Below are 8,996 nucleotides of genomic sequence, written 5' to 3'. Positions count from 1 at the left end.
TTCCTATCGAGACACCAGTGATGTATTTCACAGAACTAGAATATTCAAAACTTTGTATGGAACCACAAAAGGCCCTGCCTAGCAATATCAATCTTGAAAACAAAAACCACGTTTGATTCTCCATGTTGGAGAATCATGCTACCTAATATCAATCTATACTGTAAGGCCATAGTAATCAAAACAACATGGAACTGGCATAAAAACTGACACATAGTCCAATGGAACAGAACAGAGAGCTCAGAAATAAACCCACGCCTTTAGAGTCAATTAATATTTGACAGAGGAAGCAATCACATAAAATGGCTAAAGATTATTCAGTAAATGGTGTTGGGAAAATTGGAAAGATACGTACAGGGAAGTGAAACTAGACCACTTTCTTACACTGCAGACAAGAATAAATTCAAAATGGATTAAAGACTTAAATGTTAGACCCAAAACCATAAAAATCCTAGAAGAAGCATAGGCAGTAAAAATCTCGGACAATGCTCCGAGCAATATTTTATCTGATATATCTCCTCAGGCAAGGGAAACACACAGACACAAAAATAAACAAATGGGACTACATCAAACTAAAGAGCTTTGGAAGCAAAGGAAACCATCAACAAAATAAAAAGACAACCCACAGAATGGGAGGACATATTCACCGATTCAACTGATAAGGGGTTAATACCCAAAATTTAAAAATAACTTATAAAACTTCACGCTAGAAAAACAAACAATCCAATTAAAAAATGGGCAAGGGACCTGAATAAACAGTTCTCCAAAGAGGACATACAGATGGCCAATAGATATATGAAAAAATACTAATTGTCACTAATCAGATTAAAATGCAAATTAAAACCACAATGAAATACGACCTTGCACCAGTCAGAATGGCTACCATCAATAATAGAGCAAACAAGTGCTGGTGTGGATGTGGAGAAAGGGGAAGCGTTTTGCACTGCCGGTGGGGATGCAGATTGGTGCAGCCACTGTGGAAAGCAGTATGGAGATACCTGAAAAGATTAAAAACGTATCTGCCTTTTGACCCAGTAGTCCCACTTCTGGGAATATATCTGAAGGAACCCAAAACACTAATTCAAAAGAACATAAGCACCTCTATATTCATTGCAGCATTATTTACAACCACCAGGATATGGAAACAGCCCAAGTAGATGAGTGGATAAAATAACTATGGGACATTTACACAATGAAACACTACTCAGCATTAAAAAAGAAGAAAATTTTACCTTTGTGACAGCATGGATGGATCTGGAGAACATAAGGCTAAGCGAAATAAGCCAGTCAGAGAAAGACAAATGCCATATGATTTCACTCATATGTGGAATCTAATGAACAAACTGAACTAACAAGGAAAATAGAGACAGACTCAGAGAGCAGGATGACAGCTACTAGGAGTGTGGTTGGGGGTGAAGGGATGGAGCAAAAATAAAAAGGACTCATGGACAACAGTGTGGTGGTTGTGGGGTTCAGGGGGTATAAAGGGAATAAATAGAAATGGAAATTGAAATGGAAAAAATGCAATAAAAAGAATGATACATTTTTCTTTCTCATTATCTACCTCTCCCAGCATAAAGCATGTCTCATCTTGAAAAATAGCTTCTTGAATCCTACCTGGGACTTTATTTCCATCCTTGTGGGAGCCAAAAAGCCTGTGTGGTTGGTGGAAGGTTGGGAAGCTCTGCAGGAGATCTGTTAGCTGGGCCATGTGTGAGACACAGCAGTGCCCAGCACAGACTTGACGCCTCTCTGCCAAAAAACTGGACATTCCTGCAAACAAGAACAACTTTAATATACAATGCAGCCGAGCCAGTTGTTTGACGATCTGATAAAAAATAAATCACTTTTCCTGGTCCTACTGCTGGATCAGTGACAAGATACTTAATGTCCCTGGGCTTAAAACTTGAGGTAATAAAGATTGTAATCTCACAAAGTGATTCAAACGATATAATGGACATTCTATTGTCTTTTTTTGGCCCATCATGTATCCCATATGTTTCTGGCTGTGTGCTCCCGTGGCCTTTCCTTGGTGTGTTCACATGGAGATCCCATCATGAGTACCCTACCCCAAATTTGATTAATCTAATCAGTTCACCTAACTGACTTCAACTCAGTGAACTCTGAAAGGTCCCACTCACAAATACTATCACATTGGAAAGTAGGGTTTTAACATATGATTTTTGGGAGGACACAAACATTCAATCTGTGTAAGCTCCAAGTGCTAATTAATATTCTAATGAAGAGGGAGTAGAAGCTTCTGATCTCTTAGACCTGAGTCCGGAAATTGGCCCACTAATACTTCTACTGTATTCTATCTGTCAAAACAGTCACAGAATCTGCCCACATCCCACCACTGAATGGGAGGAGTGTCAAACACCTACGGCTTTCTTTTTCTTTAATCAGTCACATCATATTCAACTCTATCGCTGGAATTTTAATCAGTCAGTCCTTTCACAAGAATATGAAAAAGCTACACATGAGTTGCTAAACTTCCCAGAATTGAAACAGAGTAAGAAAGTAATTCCTTTATTTAAAACCACTTTTTAAAAGATTGCAGCTTTAAATCTTTTGTCCTGACATATCAAGATATCAGTTTGTAGCTTTGTTTTTTGTTTTATAGTAGATTTTAGGGTGCGGCCGAAAAGCTCCATGGCTTCAGCCTGACGAAGTGAGGCCTGGCTTTCCGTGTCAGTAATATGGGCCAAATTCCATTTTCCTGGGATGGCATCTAACATCTGAAAATTCAAGAAAATCTATTTTGTTCAAATCAGGCCCCTGCTTCTCAGTGTTTTGTCATCATTGTCTCTGTCACTCAGGAGGGTGGACGGCCGCTCCCTCCTCCTCAGCCTCGCGGAGCTGAGCTGCAGAGGGTGATTTCTGACGGAGCCAGGAAAAGCAAGGATGTTATTTTCTCTCCTGTTCTTTTTGGGGGTTGTTTTATTTTGTTTTGTTTACCACAAAGCAAGTACAGATTTAATGATGAAGATGACAAAAGACGTGGGTATTTGTTAATAAGAATGGAAATTATATCCTGTTTCTGATTTTCTGTAAATGAGTGTGACAAGCTGTGGGCTCATTAGTTGGGCTGGTTGGACCACGGCAAACAGTGTTATCTGTTCAACTCCTCAGTCGTACTCCTTGCCGGGGGGAGAAACTATAGTGTAACAGGGTACAGCCGGGGGGGGCGATTTGGAATTTGTAATGGGGTCCAGAACTCAGGGTATTCAGGAAATATGAGAGAAAAATATATATAGGATGTCCTCACCCCCACCAGTCTGAGCTGGAGGATGGGACACATGGAGCAGGGCCATTCAGAGCTGTTTTGTACAGCAACAGCTTTGTAGCTAACCTCTGGCAGTCATTTAACATATCTATAACCTTTAACTGGTTTCATAGGTATGTTAAATAGCTGTGGCCATGCTTTGAGCCAGGGGGATGGGAGTGACTTCAACCCAGGGTGTAACTGGGAAGCAACTCCCCCTGGTTACAGCGCCAGCATGAGAGCTTGGAGAAGATTGGCTTCACGCCATGGGGCCACACCTGCCCAGACTTATTATGGGAGCCCAGTAAAGTTGGAAGAATAGGTGAATGCTGGCAGGTGTAACTGATTGTGAGAGGAGTTGGAAATGGGGCTGCAGAGGAAGACTGGCCCCAGGCGTGGCAGCCCTATGGAGGAGGACCATGCAGCTTTGGCGGAGTAGTTTGGGACCACACAGCTTGGGCAAGAGTTAGGACCACGCAGCTTTAAAGGGTGCTCCCTTTTGTCACATGGCTTAGGCAGCAGGAAAAACTTTGCCAGGAAGAAAAGGGGAGAAAGGACTCTTGCTGGTGGGCCATGAGAAGGTGCCACATGGCTCTGGATTAACTGGAGATTGTGGCAGCCACACAGTTGATGGTGCCAGGAGCCTGAACCATGGACTTCTACTTCTTTTCCTGAGATACGGTACCCCCGACTGGGCAAAGGGGAGAAGGAAAGACTGCGTGAATTTGCGGGTATTCTAAAGAACTTTAGCATTTTAATGAAGACACTAAGTCATTACTCTAAGTCTTTATAACTTTTAAATAAATAATTCCTTTCCTTTTCACCAGTCTCTGGCATTGAGAGACGTCTTTCCTCTGGCAGAGGGCAAAGTGAACCTAGTCGGTGGGGGGGCGAACCCCAGAGAAAAAGTGGGGTTCCTTTTGGTAATAGTATATCGTTCACCCTCCCCGGCTCTGTTCTGTAACAATAGCATTAAGTATAATATATCAGTGAAGAGTGAGGGTTCTGGAGCCAGACTGCCTAAATTCTGATTGCATTGCTTACTCACTGTTCAGCCTTGGGGAAGTTATTCAACCTCTCTGTGTCTCCATTTCCTCTTCTGTGCAGTAAGGGTACATAATATCTGTGTCAGAGGGTAGGAATTAAGTAAGATGATACATCTAAGAAGCTCAGAGGAGTGTCCTAAGCACTCAGGAAAACAGGTATTCAAGTAGGCTTTCTCTAACTTCTCCCATAAATTGGTGATTGACTTCTATTAGAGACTGGTGAACACTGACAGACGAGATGTTCATTTCCTATGAGGTCCTGAGCACAACTCAAAGACAGCATTTCAGTCACAGGGAACGTAGATGAGAGCATAAAGATGGAGCAGAGAGGTCAGGTTCATTATGTACACAGGATATCCCCCATCTTCTCCTAAAGTACTTTATGGCTTCCTGCTTTGCACCTGGGCTATCTTGTTGCAGTGTAACTTACAATGAACTACTTACTTGGCATTCGGACTCCAAAACTGCCACTGACTTGCCTTCTCCTATTCTCCCTTTCTTCTACTTCTTCCCTGAAACCATAGGTTAAGAAAGCATTTATCATTATGGAGTGTGAACAACATGTGCTGTAAGATTTGAAAAGCTCCCATTTACTCTAATGCGTTGCGACCAGCCTCCTCTTCTGCCCTTAATTCCAACCTTTCTCCCAAGCAAGTGACACATAGAGACTCACTAACTTGTCAAATAGTCTGACTACATCATTTGAGAATACCTTCCTCCCGAGGTAGTGACTTGGACATTAAGGGGAATTTGGCCTATGCGTCATCTGTGTTATTTCCTTGCATACTTATTCAAAGAAAAAACTGTTTACATGTGCATTGCCGTGGTTCTTATCGTCATGGCAGCCAAGATCTTGTATTTCAAAGATGAGAGAGAGAGAGAAGGAAAGAAAAGGAAAGTTGATTAATAACAGGATTGAGGGATTGAGGAGGAAATCACAGGTCCCTGGAGCAAGGTTTTATATAACCAGGAAACTTGCGAGGTAGAGCTCACCTGTGAGGGAGGAAGATTGGCTTTGTCTCTCAACTCATCTTGAAGAAAAACAAGAAGATAAGATAAACTGTTGTAAGGGTATTTAGTGTTCTATAAAAGTTAAGTTGTCATCTTTTTTGGTTGGTGCCCTTTAAGAAAGTGATGGTTCTTTCCCCGCTTAATTAAAGTTTGGAATGGCTGTTCACCTCCATAAATCATTACGGCTGCCCCAGGAAGCAATGGTGCTGAGGGGTAACTAAGGTTACACTGAATTCCCTGGGGCTGAAAACTGAATGCTATTCACTGGAGCACTGGAAGGACATTTTCTATGCTGATAGCTGTATTTCAGCCTGCAGTCAGTGGGCACTGAGAACCTTCTGGCTCAGCTGTAGCCGGCTGGTTTGCTTTCAAAGGCAAGCTGGGAGAGAGGAGCCCATACAACAGCAAGGACTGAATGGCGTGAAGCATTACCTAGGTGATCGATGTAATGCCAGATTGTCTCTGGACTAAAGATGAAGCTTTTTAAAATTTCCCCATTAATTCTCCCAGTATGTCTTTAGAAGCAGGGGTGTGGTAGGTACAAGCACCCTATTTTGCAGGGTAGGTCGCTGAGATCCAGATGCAAAGGGATGTTTTCAGAATTACACAGCAAATGAATGGGGAAAATAAAAAGAAAAATAATATCTTGAATTTTAGATGAATTAAGACCAGAGTTCACAAATTGAGCTTTTTTTCTCTGAGCAACACTGGCTTCGGTGCAAGCATTTAACAAAAACTTTGGCTCCCGTCATCCTTCCCTTTGTTCTGGTGGAGCATTTGTGAGTGGGGACAATGCCCTGGGTCTGGTTAGTGCCACACTGGGTGGAGCGCTGGCTTCTGGTTGGAATTCTCTCGTACAATAACCTTTGTTTTCTCTCAACATTGCCTGCTTTCTGCAAAAACTCAAATGTCACCACTTACCTGCCTGAGCTCTTTGTCACCTTCCCTTCCCTTCACACTCCCACTTTTCTTTGATTGATCCCCCCCAAAGCTTTCTCCTAGACTATTTGGCAGCATCTCCCTCAGTCACGAGAATCTGGGGACCTTCTTGAGTGAGCTCTCAGAGCTGACCTCCTTTTTGAAGCATCTATTTGCATGCATGAGGCCACTGATGACATCAATGTTTTGCAGTTTTGAGACACATTTGGGGGTTTACCTAGAAGATGTGCAGAATATAAATGTTTTGTGAGGTGTGGGGGCTAATTTTTGATTCAGGAGGAGAAATGTTGCACATGAAAAATTTAAGAACGTAAATTGAATGCTTGGTTTCCATGAGCATTTTCATTCATTTATTTAGTACAAAGGCATTAAGCAATATGTGAAAACAGTTTTGGTGCTGAGAAAATAATACTACATTCCCCCTTCTCTAGGAGCTTATGCTCTTGCTAGAGGGAAAAAGCAACATCTGGCAAATATATTATGAATCAAATAAGTAATGTAAACAATAAGGACTCTAATTTTGTTTTAATCCTCACCTGAGTATATGTTTATTAATGAGAGAGAAAAGAGAGAGAGAGAGAGAAACATCAATTGGTTGCCTCCTGTATGAGCCCTGATAGGGGTTCAAACCCACAACTTAGGTGTGTGCTCTGATGAGGAATTGAACCTGCAGCCAATTGGTGCTTGTGATGATGTTCCAACCAACTAAGCCACCAGCCACAATGCAACAATAAGAATTCAACAATCCAACAATGGAAAAGGTGGGGGGGGGGACATTGTAGAGAAAATTATCATCATCAGTAGGTAAAAAAAGAAAATAGAATTAACACAAGACCATTTATGTAAATAAAAGTACACATACAAAACAACACTATTTTTTAAGGACACATGGGTTTAATCACAACAAACACTTTCTTTTTTTTGATTTATAGAAGATAATGTTTATTTATTTTTTGTGCTTTTTAAAAAATTTTTTATTGTTATTCAATTACAACAAACACTTTCGTTTGGGTGGCTTTGTCTAGGGAGATAAGGGAGTGGGAATGAGAGCAAATAGAAAACAAGATAACAGAAAGACATTGCTTGAATCAGTGATTATAAGATGCTATGAAATGCCAATAACTCAGTTTCCTTCTTGGTTTTTAGTTTCAATAGGAGTAAGAAAGATAAGATAGAAAAAAATAAATAAAACCAGCAAATTCCAAAAAGCTCAAGTTTTTAAAAAATGAGCATTACTTTGTATAAACATGATCTAGGGGACTAAATAAAGGGTTATGGTGACCTTCGAAATGCTTGCAGTCTTTGGCTATTGTTGTAGGAGAAGATATTGTCTGCATAAAGGAGCTCGTCATTCCCCAGGGGGGCTGCAGCACACAATTATCTATTAGTTCTGGGACTGAATTTAAGGGGAACGTTGGCAGTCTCTACTGTGTCCTCACAGCGACTAAATTGCTCAGAGCTGACACGAGAGGAACTATTAAAGGAACTGGGAACATTTGTCCTAAGGACATGACAAAGGAAGCATCTGGCTTGTACATAGGTGCTTTCAAACCGCCGAGTCTATCTGAGCGCAAAGAGCTGCCGCGCAAGGTTGCTGCCCTGGCAGCATCTTCCGAGACATCGCAAGTTGTATGTTTACCGAGGTAGTCAAAGCTTTCTTAAAGAAGCAGTCTCATTGGGACGGGAAGCACATATCTGCTTTCGGGAGGCAAAGAAATATTGAGAAGACGTAGAATTAACACAAGGCTCATTGTTATTTTATACACCAGAATGAGATAGGTTTTAAAAGGAAATAGCCTGATTGAGAAAATACATGAGTAATTCACAGAAAGATAAACTAGATTATTTGCAGGACATTCCTAAAGGTAACTTTGATTGAAAGAGAGAAAGGCCTGCAGAAAAACGGAGCCACAGAACCAAGGGGAAGTATAGATAGATGATAGGTAGATGATAGATAGATAGATAGATAGATAGATAGATAGATAGATAGATACAGAGATACAGAGATACAGAGATACAGAGATAGAGATACAGTAAGAAATCAGCTCCCTCAGTTATTAAGGCTGACTAGTCCCGAGATCTGCAGTTGGAAAGTTGGAGACCTAGGGGAGCTGGTTCTGTATTTCCAGTCCAGCCTTAAGACCTGAGATCTGTCTAAGAGAGACAACCCAGTCCAAACACCAGCAGGCATGAGACCCAGGAAAAGCCAATGTTTCAGTTCTAGTCTAAAGACAGGTGAAAACAATGTCCCAGCTCGAGGCGGTCAGAAAAGAGGCGTTCCCTCTCACTCCCAGGAGGGTCAACCTTCTCGTTCTTTCCAGAGCTTCAACTGAGTATAGATGACCCGCATCCACTTGAGGCAGAGCCATCTGCTGCCACAAAATATCATAGACAGTTGCCTTAAACAATAGTTGTTTTGCATAGTGCTGGAGGCTAGGAAGTCCAAGATCAAGATGTTGGCTCTCTCCCTGGCTTGCAATGGCTGTCTTCTCATTATAATTTGTCGTGGTGAAGGAGGGAGGAAAGAAAGGAGAGGAAGAGAGGGAAAGAGAGAGAAAGTTTTCTGTCAACTAGCTAGTGCCTCCTCCTCCTCTTCTTTTTTTTTTTTTTTTTTTTTAAGAGGGAAAGGGAAGAGGGAGAGAAGCATCAGTTGCACCCTGACTGGGGAATTGAACCTGCAACCTAGGTATGTGCCTTGACTGGGCATCAAATCTACAACCTTTCCATTTATGGGACAT

The sequence above is a fragment of the Desmodus rotundus genome, chromosome 5 (genome assembly GCF_022682495.2).
Source record: "Desmodus rotundus isolate HL8 chromosome 5, HLdesRot8A.1, whole genome shotgun sequence".
Classification (NCBI taxonomy): Eukaryota; Metazoa; Chordata; class Mammalia; order Chiroptera; family Phyllostomidae; genus Desmodus; species Desmodus rotundus.
The sequence above is the reverse complement of the archived record's forward strand: the minus strand, read 5'-3'. Positions refer to the sequence as shown.